This window comes from Panthera tigris, chromosome C1 (assembly GCF_018350195.1).
Source record: "Panthera tigris isolate Pti1 chromosome C1, P.tigris_Pti1_mat1.1, whole genome shotgun sequence".
In the NCBI taxonomy this organism is placed as follows: Eukaryota; Metazoa; Chordata; class Mammalia; order Carnivora; family Felidae; genus Panthera; species Panthera tigris.
The window spans coordinates 148489339-148504384 of record NC_056667.1 but is presented as its reverse complement, the minus strand read 5'-3'; positions in this window follow the sequence as shown (position 1 = coordinate 148504384).

Genomic DNA, 15046 nt, shown 5'->3' with positions numbered 1-15046 from the left:
GAGTTCCGGGAGGGGCCAAGACGACATAAACACTCTCTCCTGATACTCTTGTCATTTCCACATTACCAACCGTTTCCGTTTTTACTGATCGGAATTCACGCCAAAGCAGCCGTTTCCGTCATCGGCCCCTGCGCCTTCTGAGAGATGAAATTGTCAGGCAGACAAATGAAGTCTTCAATAGGTCTGCTAGTGCCAGAATGAGACTTGGAGCAGATGTCCAAAGAGTTGATGTTCTTTGTCACTCCTGCTCTGAAAATACTGGAATGTAGGAAAAGAAAGTGTTGGTTTGGTTTGTTTTAATCAAGCAGGGTGTAGGATACTTTTTAAATAGCATCACTTTGACTTTGTTCGCCCTCTGTCAGATGTTCTGCACGGGCCAGATTGTGGATTTGCAAACACCTGCGTGGTTTTCTGACCCGCCTCCCTACCCCACCACAATATCTTGAGAACTCTTATATTTATTACTTTCTTCTCAGAAGTCTAGGCAGGCATCCCATTGTACCCGCTTGTCAAACACTGTGCTTTGACACATGCTGGAGACCGTGAATATTGTTCCTGGCCCTCTTACCTCTTATTTTCTTAAGAAATACCAAAGGAACTTCTTGCATTCTTGCTGTGTAATTTTCTTCCTAATGTTTAGTTCTGTCTTACAGAGGAAATTTTCTGTTTCCTTCAACTTTTACTCTTCCAGTGATCCTTCTGTCCCTTTATTTGGTTTACAAACCTTTAATTTACAATAGTTTAAAGCAGCTTATAGGAAATACAATAAAACACATTTAAAAATCAGGGCTTGGGAGATTAACAGTGAAGAGAGAAGGAGAGCACAGAATGTAACTCTGCAAGCCAAAAGGCCTCCACTGTCCCTATAGTTGAACCACAATAATTTTGAGTTTCCTAGCAGCCAAGGTGAAAAGGGAGAAAGTACATCTACTCTTGTCAAAGGTAGCAAAGCCTACCAAATCCTCTGGGAAAAGATAGTATTTATTACCTTTGTATAGAGACCTCTGCAGGAGACACTGGGAAGTATCTGCCAATACTAGGACACTTTCCCAAGGCTGTTTCAGGTAGGGCCCCTTAATGGAAGCCAAGGACAGCACTTCAAAGCCCCACTCCATGAAAGTGACTCTGGAAGACTGTAAACTTGTAATAAATGTTCTCAGTTAAGTCTCTTCTCAAATGTTCTTACATACTTCATCCCTCCTTCTGCCCTGATCCTGAAGGACAAAATGTCTTGCAACAGCACAAACATTCCAGATGCTCCTTTCCCGTCCAAGTTCAGCCCCTCAGATGGAAAAAGAGATGTAAGCCACAAGTTGTCCTACCACTAACTGAGCACTTCTAGTGATAGCCAACACATGGTCCGTTCTCTTCCACTTCCCGTGAAGCAGCAGCTACAGCTCAAGTCGCTGGGCTCAAGTCCTCTGGCAAGGCCTGTGACTTGGGAAGGAGAATCATGACACTTGCCATTACCTAATACTTCAGCTCTCCAACGACTGTCAACAACAATAATACATCTCGCTTTTTCTGTCAAACGACCCCTGAGAGCTGAGGAGAGAGCATAGGGGACTCCAAGGATGTTGAGGCACAGCCCTGCACGACCCCTGATAAACACAAAAATTTTCATGTTTTCTTCTTCAACTAATGGGATTTTTGTGTTCACCCTATAACATATCTTTCTTTTTCCGCCAACATGGTTGTGCCATTTTATTTTTTAATTTTGAAACAAAAGTGGCAAGTACACTACAAAGGAGTTTTTTTAGCCTGGTTTGTCTGAGAGCAAATTACCAGCCCAGTGCTCTGTTATCCTCTACAAACGAGGACATTCTCCTACGTGACAATACAACCACCAAAATAAGGAAAGGAATGCCAGTGAGAGCACCATTGTTCTTCATAATAAAAAGGTCCGGTTCAAAATCATACGTTGCATTTACTTGCTGTGTTTTTAGTCTCCTTCCGTCTGAAATAGCTCCTCGGTCTTTATTTGACTTCCACAACTTTGACACAATTGAAGATTATGTGCCGGTTATTCTGCAGATTGTCCTCAGGTTGGTTGAAGTTTCCACGTGGTCCTGCACCTTTGGCAGGAGTATCACCAAAGTGAGGCTGTGTTCTCCCCACCGAATCCCTTTGGGGGGTGCAGGATTTCCATTTTTCTCATTACCAACAATGTTCCCTTTGATCACTTAATTAAGGTGGTTTCTGCCTGGCATCTCCACAGTAAAGTTATTCCTTCTCACTTGGCCGTTAATAAGTATTTCGTGGGGGGGCGCCTGGGTGGCTCAGTCGGTTGAGCGTCCGACTTCGGCTCAGGTCACAATCTTGCGGTCCGTGAGTTCGAGCCCCGCGTCGGGCTCTGGGCTGATGCTCAGAGCCTGGAGCCTGCTTCCGATTCTGTGTCTCCCTCTCTCTCTGACCCTCCCCCATTCATGCTCTGTCTCTCTCTGTCTCAAAAATAAATAAACTTAAAATTAAAAAAAAAATTTTTTTTTTAATAAGTATTTCGTGGGGAGATGCTTTGCAACCATGTAAATATCCTGGACTTCCTCAAACTGAATTTATTCATTTACTTATTTACATGAGGATGGGCTCAGGGTTTCCTATTGTATCCACTGGGTTCTAATCTGTTACAATCATTATTTGTTTTAATGCTCAAATTGTCCCTAATTTGGTCAGTGGGACCCTGTGCATGTCAGCTTCTGTGTTTTTTTTAAAACATGTCCCCATTATTTTTTAAGTGTTTCCTTGCTCCCCAGTACCAGTAGATGTCCCAAGCTCCTCTTGTGCTTTCCCTGTCCCAGTTCTGGCTTCGGCCATTTCTCCAAAGAGTCTTGGTTCCTTTTAGTTGAGAATGGTCGTTGGAAGGTAAGATTTGAGGTCATGGGGCACTCTGTTACTGATATGTCACTGTTCCCAAGCCCTGTCAGTGAATGGGGTTAGGGAATGTATATGTGGGGGGAGGTGTCCACATGCCCACATTCACATCCGTGTTTTCTACATTATCCATATATTTTGAAAAATGTGTTCACACGTTTATACCTCCAGTTCTAATCCAACACCTCCGGGTTTATTTTCCCTTCCCATGTTTGTAATTCTCTTCTCTGACAGCAAGTAACCTGGATCCCGATATATTTATTTGGTATATTTACTCATTTGGTCAGTTCCCCTGTGTATAACCAGCCTCCCAGCTCCGATATCACCATCTTGGCTGTGCCAATGCCTCAGCCTTGCTCCCCTGCTCAGGCTTTGTGTGGGACTCTGGGGGTGGTGAGGAAGTTGGTCATCCTCCAACTCTGCCCAGGAGGAGACAGGAACTGTATGTCAAGGGGCAGGAGTCTCTCTGCCATAACGGGGCAGGTGCTCCCCCAAAAGAAGGGGGCCTTCTGTGATGCCATAAATTGGCCCCATGTAGTCTGCTTATCTCTCATTGTCAGACGGAATGTGGTAAAAGGTTCGAAGCAGAGACTTGAAGTGCAGGAATGGTGTGGAAGTGGAAAATCCAGAAAGGAGATAGAAGGAGAGGATGTCTGAAAGAAGAGAAGGAACAGAAGCAGGAAAGAGAGGCTTAGAAAGGGAGACAAGAAGGAAAACGCATATAAGATGGTTTGAGTGCAGCAGAGAAAAGAAGAGAAACTGTTGACTGACACCATTTGCCTGAAGCTGTCCCTCGAGGGCCTGGCAGACAGACTGGTCTCTTGCAAGCTCTCAGCCACCAACTCCGGTGTGCATTAAATTAAGGGAACAGAGACGTTTCCATCTCTGAGTTGCCATCTCTGAGGCCACAAATCCAACATCCTGCAGAAACTCAGGCGCAACAGTCTCCTGAGACTCCCAGGGATTTTTCCAGCGCCTCCTAAGTGAATGTAGTCCAACCTCACAGAGCAGGGTGATGCTTCCTCACCAGTTCGACCATCTCATTTCCCATGAGTGAATTCTGAAGTCCGAAATAAATGCCTTCAAGACTTGGGGAACGAAAGAGCTACATCCTTTTATGGCCATGGAGAAATAGTGAGTTCCCCGATCTAAACCTCCTCATCTGTTGGCCTTCCCTGCAGCATTGGTCAGGGCTGCCAAACACATCTGTCTCCACTCCCCCACCTCCCCTCCCACCCTCCTCCCACTCCAGTCTGTTGTCCACTGCCAGGCCCCACTGCACAATTCCCACCCGGAGGCCAGGGACCTCCTTTCCCAAGTCAGACACCCCTCAGTCTTTATCTGAATGACCTCTTTGTTGCATTTGTCCCTGTTACTAGCCCTCCTCTACTTGAAATTCCATTCCCTTGCTTCAAATCCCTCTACCAGCCCACCACGTCTAAACACCTGGCACCCCAAGACCTCGTTTCCACCTCCAACCACACCTCCACTTGAACTTCAAAATCTCAGAAAAGCTCTATACTTTGCACCTTTGCCCCTTCTTGTCTGAGTCTTCTCCATGTGGATAATTCTTATTTATCCTTCAAGATTCAACCCGCTACTTAATCTTCCTGAGAATAGGCAATAAAGAGTTACTTTCTTTTTCACTTTTTTTTTTAATTGTGCGATAAGCTTAGAAAAGTGCATAAAACACAAATATACAGCTCGAATTTTCATTGCAGAATGGGCTCCCTATGACTTCGGCCCTTGAGAAGTAGAACATGGCCGCCTGCCTAGACATCCCCAATGATGCCTCTTCACAATGAACCCCTCCTTCCACTCAGCGGGTCACACTACATGGACAGTAGAGGATACCATTCCTTGCTTTTCTTTATGATTTTACCACCCAAATATGTGTCCCGAAAGCCCACAGTTAAGTTTTGCCTACATTTGAACTTCATATAAATGGAATTGTGCACTAAATGTTTTGTTGCATCAGGGCGCCCATGTGGCTCAGTGGGCTGAGCATCCCGCTTCAGCTCAGTTCATGATCTCATGCCTCTTGAGTTCGAGCCCCACATCGGGTTCTGTGCTGACAGCCTGGAGCCTGCTTCGGATTCTCTGTTTCCACTATCTCTGCCCCTCCCCTGCTTGCTCTCTGTCTCTCTCTCATAAATAAGTAATCATTTAAAAAATGTAAATATTTTGTTGTGTCTTGCTTCTTTCACTCAATATTATATCTGTAAGATTTAATCGTGTGTTTTCGCATAGCGGTAATGCGTTTATTTGTACCACTGTATGGTGGTAAAAATTGTATAAACATATCGACATGTGTCCATTCCATTTCTGATAAACATGGGAGCTCTCTCCAATTTTTGGCTAGTGTGGACAAGAATGATCAAAAGGGCTTGTACGTGTCACTTCATACATGTGCACACGTATTTCTGCAGGGTATATCAGGAAGGGGACTGCTGTACCATGAGGTATGCCTAGCTTTGGCTTTATAAGATAATGCCCAAGTATTTTCAAAGTGGTAATCACAGACCCTAAGATTATGTGAAATAACTGTCTTTCTCACAAAGAATACCTCTACTTAAGATTTAAGTTGGGGGGTGGGGGGCGGGGAAGCAGTCGTAAGAGCCCAGAGGTAAGAGGGTGAGTGTTGGCAAAGATCAGCAGTCGGGGTGAGTAACCACAGCCAAGGGGGCCCAGTCTCCATGGGAAGGGGGTAGTGCTGGGGCAAGTGCATGACTAGTATAAATGGCTTCCCACTGAGAACACTGAAAAAGAGTTCCCCTCCTTTCTCCTAAAAAGAAGGGCTTTGCTTGGGCTTTGCCAAGCAAGCTGCAGTTTATCGTTAGGGTGCTCTGGTGCCTGGGTTTTGTTCGGGTGGTTTCCACAGATGCCCACAGCTGCTGCGGGACCAACCAGGCTGCTCCTGGCCTGCCCCGCACCCAGCCTCCCGCAACCAACATCCACCCAGTCCTACCAGCTCTCACCCTTCAGCTCCAGTAGTTCTCCACTCCCAGTCTGGCCATGGCTGTCAGGGGTCTCTCACAGGCTCAACCCTTTGAGCCCAAAGAACCCAAGCAATAGCCTAATATCGCCACCACCTGGGAGGGATGCGGAAGTTCTCCCTCTGGACCTTCCACTCCTCATTTACTGTCAGAACTTGAGAGGGTGGGACAGAGAAGGCGGTACATCTGGACATTATTCTGAAGCTGAAGCTCTTGAGAGGATACCCTTCTGTCCTCCTCTTCACTCTATGGAGAAGTTGGGACCGTGTCTTAGTCTTCCTTGGGTCCTTCCCTTTCCCCAGACCCACTCCCATGCCTAACAGAGTCCCTCGCACACAGGGCACCCAACCGGTCACTTACCCAGACAGCAAGTTTATAGCAACTGGGGACAGAGGAAGTACCCTCTCTTAGAACTCTGTGTGTACCATTTTTAGAACTCTATGCTGCCACCTGCCAGAAAATTGTCAGAACGACCATACAAATCTGCAGTGACTATGTGAATGTGCTCCCCCCAGAGTTGTTCTTACCGTGAGCTGCAGCCTGTCTGATGGATAGATAAAACTCCAGTGCTTATACTCAGACCTCGTGTTTGTCATCCCAAACTCTTAAAATGGGGTTACCAAGAGGTGCTCACAAGGAACAATTGTCTAAAAGAACACTAAGTACTCCCTTTAGGTGGGAGAACCACCAAAAGATCAGTTCAGATCAGCCAGAAACTGCCAGCAAAAAGGGCTTGATGGATTTCATAAAACAGCCAGTGATCAATGTGAATTTTGCCATAGTTTAATGATTTTTTTCCACGTGGAACTAGAGCGGCTGCCAGTTTGAAGCAGCCACAAATCAACATGTATCCTTCCAGGTGTCCGTGGTAAGGGTCTGGAAGAAGGGGACTGAGGACATGTTGACCATGACACTGAGCCTGTGACAACGGTGACTGCACAGAGTCATGCAGGGTGTGTTTGGCTGAGGAGGACAAATGAGGATCCCAAAAGCTGTGCATTGAAAGGACTGCTCAGTCCACGGAAACCACTTTTCTCTAATTTGCCCACAGCCGATGTCTTTTTCTGATTCTCACAAGGGCAAGTGCTATGCAAGACATTCAAACTGTTTCCACAAAGCCAAGCTACCTAGTAACAGCAGTTCTCTGAAGCTAGCATCTCAGTGCAATCCCCAAAGCTGAGTACCCTGGCTTCTCTGACCATTACTTCTTTCCTTCTATGTTAAATTATCGATAACCCTATAGGCCAATGGCATTTCTGTTTTCTAAGCTCAGCACTGTGATTTTGTGAGCTGGATATTCTGTTTTTTACTCTTTTTAACTCTGCATGTCCTAGGACACTGACCTTTGGGTATAGCATCAAGCAGGCTCCCTGTCCTCTGGCTTCCACCTGAATTTGGCCAGTGCAAAGTACATGCAGAGAACTGGTGGGCTGGAGGGAAGATCCAATGAGGCTTATTGCCCAGGCTTCCTCCCTGTGGGCCACGGATTGGCATGTCCCTATCATGGATTGAATTGTGTCCCCATCCCATAATTCATATGTTGAATTATATGTCCCCAGTACATCAGCATGTGACTGACTGTATTTGGAGGCAGGGCTTTTAAAGAGGTGATTAAGTTAAAATGAGGTCATTGGGTAGGCCCTAATCCAATATGACTGGTGTCATCATAAGAAGAGGAAATTTGAACATGGACACATGCATAAAAGGAGGGCTATGCAAAGACCCCAGGGGAAGAGAGTCATTTACAAGCCAAGAAGAGTGGCTTCAGAAGAAACCAACCTTACCAGCCCCTTGACCTTGGACTTTTAGCCTCTAGAATTGCAAGAAAATTAATTTCTGTTGTTTAAGCCACCTAGTCACAGTACTTTGTTAGGGCATTCTGAACAAACTCATACAGTCCCTCTACCAAAATCACAGATACAGACCATGCTCCATTCCTAGAAACAATTTTCTCCCTGGGCATGGGTTATTGTTCTGTCCCCAGACCCCAGGCTTCGGGGAAGGAAGTAAAGGCTCCTTGGTCCTGCTGTTGCATCATGGCTGCTTCACTTTGCTACTCACCTTCACTAAACTCACTTCGAATACCCGATTCGCACACCAGGAGTTCCTAGCAAGAACTTCAACCCATCCACTTGTTGCCCTCACCATTCACCCAAATTGTTCCTAAAATCTAATCCTACCTGGTGGAAACAAACCACAACTGTTAACAGGGTCACTTGGTGAGATGAACCCTCTGCCACTGTACTTAAAGAAAAACAAACAGGGGAGCCTGGGTGGCTCAGTCGGTTAAGCGTCTGACTTCGGCTCAGGTCACCATCTCGCAGTCCGTGAGTTCGAGCCCGGCGTCGGGCTCTGTGCTGACAGCTCAGAGCCTGGAGCCTGTTTCAGATTCTCTGTCTCCCTCTCTCTCTGACCCTCCCCCGTTCATGCTCTGTCTCTGTCTCAAAAATAAATAAACGTTAAAAAAAAAAAAAGAAAAACAAACAGCATTTTCTGAAATGTCCTATGGTGACAAGAAGCTGTTGGAATATGCAACCCAGCAGTGAGCCTTGCAAAAAATAAAGACACCAAATCTGTGCAACCAAGGTAATGTTGACATTGTACTGGTGAGTGAGAAAGTGACTGCCTTGAAAAATTCATGCCTTGGAGAGAACACTTTGCAAATGGACATTTAGAATAGCTTCCATCATTGTATATGTTTGCTTCTGAAAACAATGCTTTCTCTGTTAAAAAAAAAAATTCTGATATGTACACATTTTTAAAACTGGGAAGTGGGATTTTTCTAAATTATTTAAAAATCTTTCAAATGAATAATTTCAGAGAGCTTTGAGTATATCTATCTATCTATCTATCTATCTATCATGTATCCATCTATGAAAATGTGCATTAACTAGTCTCCCTTGCCTTCTGACTTGCTCTGGGGTTTGGCCAATGGGAAGCACTTTTGATTGGATTACAAGAGCAAATGACTGATGCCAAGGAAGATGGAACTTATTAGTGAACTTTCAACAGAGCCTTTGCATTAGCTGGTAGATGTGGCTGAAACATGAGTCAGGATAGAGTAATTACAGACAACAGTGCACTTCTCCCATTATCTTTGTAGAATTGTTTTTAGCCACAATAATCACTAAGACCAAATATTAACATAAACTGCCCTCAGAATTAAACTTCTGAATCCTATCACAAAGTGGTAAAGCAAGCTTTTCAAGCGAAGCATACTCAGTTCAGGCACATGTAAATATAAAATGAGCATATGACATTAATAGCATAGTAAAAGTAAAAAGTTTCTTGTGTGTGTGTGCCAGGGAGAAAATAAAAGAACTTAATATTGTTTTACCTTTTAAAATGTTGTCTTTGTGTGTTTTTATTTTTTTAATTTTTTTTAAATGTTTTTATTGGGGCGCCTGGGTGGCTTGGTCGGTTAAGCGTCCGACTTCGGCTCAGGTCATGATCTCACGGTCCGTGAGTTCGAGCCCCGCGTCGGGCTCTGTGCTGACAGCTCAGAGCCTGGAGCCTGTTTCGGATTCTGTGTCTCCCTCTCTCTCTGCTCCTCCCCTGTTCATGCTCTGTCTCTCTCTGTCTCAAAAATAAATAAACGTTAAAAAAAAATTAAAAAATAAATAAATAAATGTTTTTATTTATTTTTGAGACACAGAGAGACAGAGCATGAGTAGGGGAGGGGCAGAGAGAAAGGGAGACACAGAATCTGAAGCAGGCTCCAGGCTCTCAGCTGTCAGCACAGAGCCCCATGCGGGGCTCAAACTCACGAAGTGTGAGATCATGACCTGAGCTTAAGCCAGATGCCCAACCGACTGAGCCACCCAGGCGCCGCCCCCCACCGCCTTTTTTTTTTAATGTTTGTCTTTGTATGATTTTAATGAACAGAATATATTAGTTCAATAGTACATGTATATATGAACAAATAACAAGTATTGGGAGTATCTCCTTAAAATCTTTTACTTATTCTGGCGAGCCATCCAGAAAGCGTGGAGATCACTGAGCATTGAAACATAAGGGGCTGGAAAAGCAACAACACAACAACAGCAACAACAGCGTATATACCACTGTACCCAGAATCTTAGAACTTCAGAGTCACAATTCTGTTTTGTTCAAACTGACTTTAAAGAAAATAAAGAGGGAAAACATGAAAGAATGTGTGACAGAAGGAAGCCAGCGCCTACAGCTTTCCACGTGAGGACAGTATGCTCATTCGGTTGAACCACCACCTCTCAGAAAGTTTTGGAAATAGTCGGAATGTAGTGGGAGGCCCAGGGGACCACCCAGTAGTAAAAACCTAAATGAGAGCTTCCAAAAACAACAGGCAAACTGAGGGCCAGCCCCTCCCCAGCTCCACCTCCTGGCCAGGGCTGGGCGGGAGGGGTTCAGCGTCTTGTCCAACTCTACCTGCATCTTACACAGAGTGTCACAGACGGTACGGGCCTTGGAGATAGATCAGTGTTGTCACAGTGTGTAGTGTTTGGAGGTGACAGAAAACACTCTAGTAGCATCAGAGAGAATAGCCATTTCACTAGAAAGGGGAAAATGCCCCTGGTAATCTGCTCAGCATGTCTTCTCTCTATGCCTTCCAGCAAAACAAGAACCCAGCTCCAGGCAGAGCTCTGAATGTTATGCATATTTATTGCCTGGCCTTTCAGGCAAAAGGCTATGAAAATACGTTGGTGGAGTGGAGACATCACTGAGAAATTTTGAAATCAAAGCTGCTTCCAAGCTGTTTTCTGTTATTGTTTTTCAGGATTCCTCACTGGTTAGAACTATAATCTGGTTACAAGACAAGTGACCTGGAGAGACGTTCACTTGTCCACATCTCTACAAATCCATTCTGCTGCTTCCAGCTTCTCCCCTTAAAGCACAGTGAATCCAAATCACCTTCTCAGACAGAAGGATGCACCAAAGCACTTTCAGCTCCCTATAGAAGCTTCTAAAGAAAATTGTCCGAACGCTTGGAAAATCCAGACCTTTTTGCAATTATCTAAATGGAGTTGTTGGGTGATGTTAACAAGGCATCCTTTCTGCTATCCACGGTCAGGGTCATATCTTTGTGAAATACATATTGGTGATTTGTTGTTTTGTTCTTAATGTCCATTAAATAGTAGTCTGATTAGAGATGAACAGGATTTGTAATCTAGGTAAGATGAGCCTGTCTCTGAGTTTTGTTAAACCCCGTTATTTAACCTCCTGCTCAGTTTACAGGGGACCTTCTAAATCTCAAGAACCTCCAGCTGGAAAGATGCACAAACTGCTCTGCCCAAGCCACACTCAGCGGAGCCGGGACTGACAGACATTGCTATCGTACAGGACTGTGACCTGCAAACTGGGTTTGCCTTCTCTTCACCCCTGCAAAGAACAGGAAGGCCACATGGTTCCAAATCATTTCTCCATTATGACCTTCCAAATGGATACCTGAGGCATCCAAACACCTACTGACTGGGGGGCATCTGTCATTTTCTCCACATTTGCACTCTGCCCCTTTACTCCACATTTACATGCCAGCAAAACCCAACTTATCACTGTAAGGAATGAAACACACACTTTCATTCATTTGGCTTTTTGAGAAATGAAGGTGAGGCCTTGATTTACTGGAGTTTGCCTACCCTATTCTGTAATGCCAACAAATTTTTGGGCCTCGTGGCAGACCTGTCTGTCATGTTTTGTGGCCGGGGCAATTCTCATCTTGGCTGGAGAGCCAAGAGTGGAATTTTAACGATGCATTTCCTTGTGTTTAATAGGCTAAAGTCAAAAGTCCACATTCTGCTTCAGATATGCATGAACAACTTCCACTGAAGTTACTCATGTATATCTGAGTTTAGTTAAAACACTCCAACACTCAGGCACTATTAAATAACATTCCAAAAAAAAAAAAATCTTTTTAATGTGCATGTGGGAAGGTGAAACAGCATGTGTAAATTAACCAAAAATTCACTCAGTTTGAGGAACTGTTTGGTTTTTAAAGGAACAAAGCCATTTGGACAGTCCTGCTCATTTCCATCTTGATACATACCAATCATGGAGCCTCTCCAGGCTTATCTTGGAGGCTCATTTGCCTAAAGCTTCCTGGTTTTAGGGGCAGCTGTGGAAGAGGGCAGCACGAGGGCCTGGGCTCAAGGAACAAGATCAAGTCCCAGCTCAGATAATAGTTGTACGGTCTTGAGAGAGTCACTTAATCTTTCCCCGTAGCTATTCATCTGTAAACCTTTGCAAGGTTATTGTGTGAATTGCATAGATAATGCGCATTAAATTTGTTTTTTTTTTAAATTTTTTTTTTTCAACGTTTTTTATTTATTTTTGGGACAGAGAGAGACAGAGCATGAACGGGGGAGGGGCAGAGAGAGAGGGAGACACAGAATCGGAAACAGGCTCCAGGCTCCGAGCCATCAGCCCAGAGCCTGACGCGGGGCTCGAACTCACGGACCGCGAGATCGTGACCTGGCTGAAGTCGGACGCTTTAACCGACTGCGCCACCCAGGCGCCCCTAAATTTGTTTTTTTGATTCAAAAGTATTTTGCCTGTTTTAGGCAAACGTAAATAATCAAGAACCCAATAATGATAGAGATAGTAGGGAGAAATTTATAGTCAAACAATGGTTGTGCAAGTATATGTTGGAAGCAACTGCAATGCATATTGCATTGAGTATTTATTTATTTTTAAAGTTTATTCATTTATTTTGAGTGGAAGGGAGAAAAGGAGAGAGTGAGAGAGAATGTGGGGGGCCGGGCGGCAGAGAGAGAGGGAGAGAGAGAAAATCCCAACCAGGCTCCACACCATCGGTGCACAGCCCGATGCAGGGCTCAAACCCACAAACTGCGAGATCATGACCTGAGCTAAAATCAAGCGTCCAAGGCTTAGCCAACTGAGCCACCCAGGTGCCTCTGCATTGAGTATTTAAATGAAATATTTAAATGAGTACTTAAAACTGTCTTCTTTGATCCAATAATTCCACATGAGAGTTTGTCATAAGAAACACAAAATTAACAATAATAATGAGGGGCATTCTCTTTGTGTAAAGATTTTTTTATAGCATTTCCTATCATGGAAAACAAGTGGAAACAACTTAAATTTTAACCAAATAAAGGAATGTTTAAGCACACCATTACAGTTTAGATGATGCTTAGATTAAATTCTTACAATGTTAAGTGAATAAAAATGGATTCAAAGTATATATTCTGTATGATCACATCATTGTAACAAAAAACATAAGCATTAAAAAGGACCAGAAGGAAAAAGAACAAAATTTTCAACAGTAATGGGTTGAAGAAAGCCAGAAGGTGCTTTAGACAGAGGGATTATATGACCTTTTGACCCTCTTTGCATTCCTTATACATAGATGACACTCAGGATATATTAAATGAATTTTTTTAATGTTACACCTTAGCTCTTCATTAATTAACGCTCTGCTCAACTCACTTTCCAATTAATCAAAGCTTTGCCTTAATTAGCCCTGTAAAATAGTCTTGAAATATTTTTTTCCAGTGGTTTCTTCTTATTTTTCCATCCAGCTATCTGTAAGATCATAGATATTCATTCAGGAACTAGTCCAGTTGGCATTTGGTCAAATAGCAAAAGCTTGGATTTAGCCATTGAGTATCACAAGGCACAACATCAAAGGAATTTTCCAATGTTGCTCCCCACACACAGCCCAGCCCATGTCACTTGATCCTCAAGAATGCTGAGCAGAGCGGGGGAGTAGCAGGAGATGAATGCCCATGGCAGGAAAGCCAAAGTATACATTTTCACCAACAGAATGGGTACAAGCCAAACAAGCAATAGAGGGCACAGTTTAATGGTAGACAGCAGTTTTCAGAGAAAACTTGTCAGCGTATTACAGTGAATTACACATAAGGAGGGGAATACTTGGACATTTGGTTCTCTAACCTACTCGAAGCACATTTATTGCCTTCAGATGAACGCCAACTTTAGTGGTATTCTTTGCGATAATATTACAAAATACCATTTTGTATTTCTAGAGGCCTTTCTGTCTATGGTTTACTGTGAGCAGAGCACTACGCTCTGCACACAGTGGAGTAGGTCCACCCAGGAAATAGAAGATAGTCAGCACTGGGACTACCCACAGAGGAAATGAATTTTGCAGAGAAAGAGTAATATCTCTATGGCAGAAATTGTCAGTTCTTGAATTCCAAACCGAAGTGTTTCCTCACATATGAGTTTACTAAGTGAGCAAAAGACTGAATGTGCACCTCAAATATGGGGAATTAAAAGACCCTTGAATGCTCCATGGTATCATAGAAGGTTAGAAATGAAAAGCGGCTTAAAAGTCTTCTAATAATCCAGCACACACGCAAGACACACATTCTTTATAGACAAGGAGACAGTTCAGAGACGTAGGGAATTTTTCTGAGCTCAAACACCAAGTAAGTGGTAGAGTCAGGATTCAGACCCGGGTCTTCTGGCTCTCTGCAGCTCTTGCTTCCATTGTACTCAAATACCACATGGCTTGAAAGCCGCCAGACCTCCTCCAGGACTGTTGGTCAGATGCTCAAGAGGCAATGCTTTGGAAATTGCCCGATGGAAATTGCTTTGGAGTCAGACTGGAGTTTCAATCCTGTCACTCGTGTGTGACCTTGGACAAGTCAACAAATCTCTAAAGCAGGACCGTACACCCACTCCACAGTGTGCTGGTAAGAATTAAATGAGGTAATGCATCTCAAGTGCTTGAGCTGCACGCCACGGCAGCTCAATGGACAGCATCTCTCGTTACTATCACAGGACTTCCTTGAAGGCAGACCCAAAGCCCTACACTGTTGGCCTCAGCCTCAGAAGAAGAGTGTGGTCCAAACACTTCACCCTTCTTCTCAAAAGCTGTATGGATGTCTCATCTCAGCTGTGCCCGACTGGAACAAATCCAATCCAATCTGGATCATTTACTGTTTGGCACCATTTTTAATACTAATCTCATCAGTTTTTATTTTCTTTTTCTAGTTTATCCAAACAAGCCATTTTTAGAGGCTAGTGACTTTAAGCCAGAGCTGCCAATAAAATAGACTTAACTTGAAAACACCAGGATCCTTCTGAAGAAATGTAAATATAAACAACACACATGATACAGAAAAGTTTGATAAGAGTTTGATCATTGGCTTGGATGCCAGTTCAACTCTAAACTTGCCCACTACTATTTTGGGGCATTAAAATCTGCAAGTGCTTCC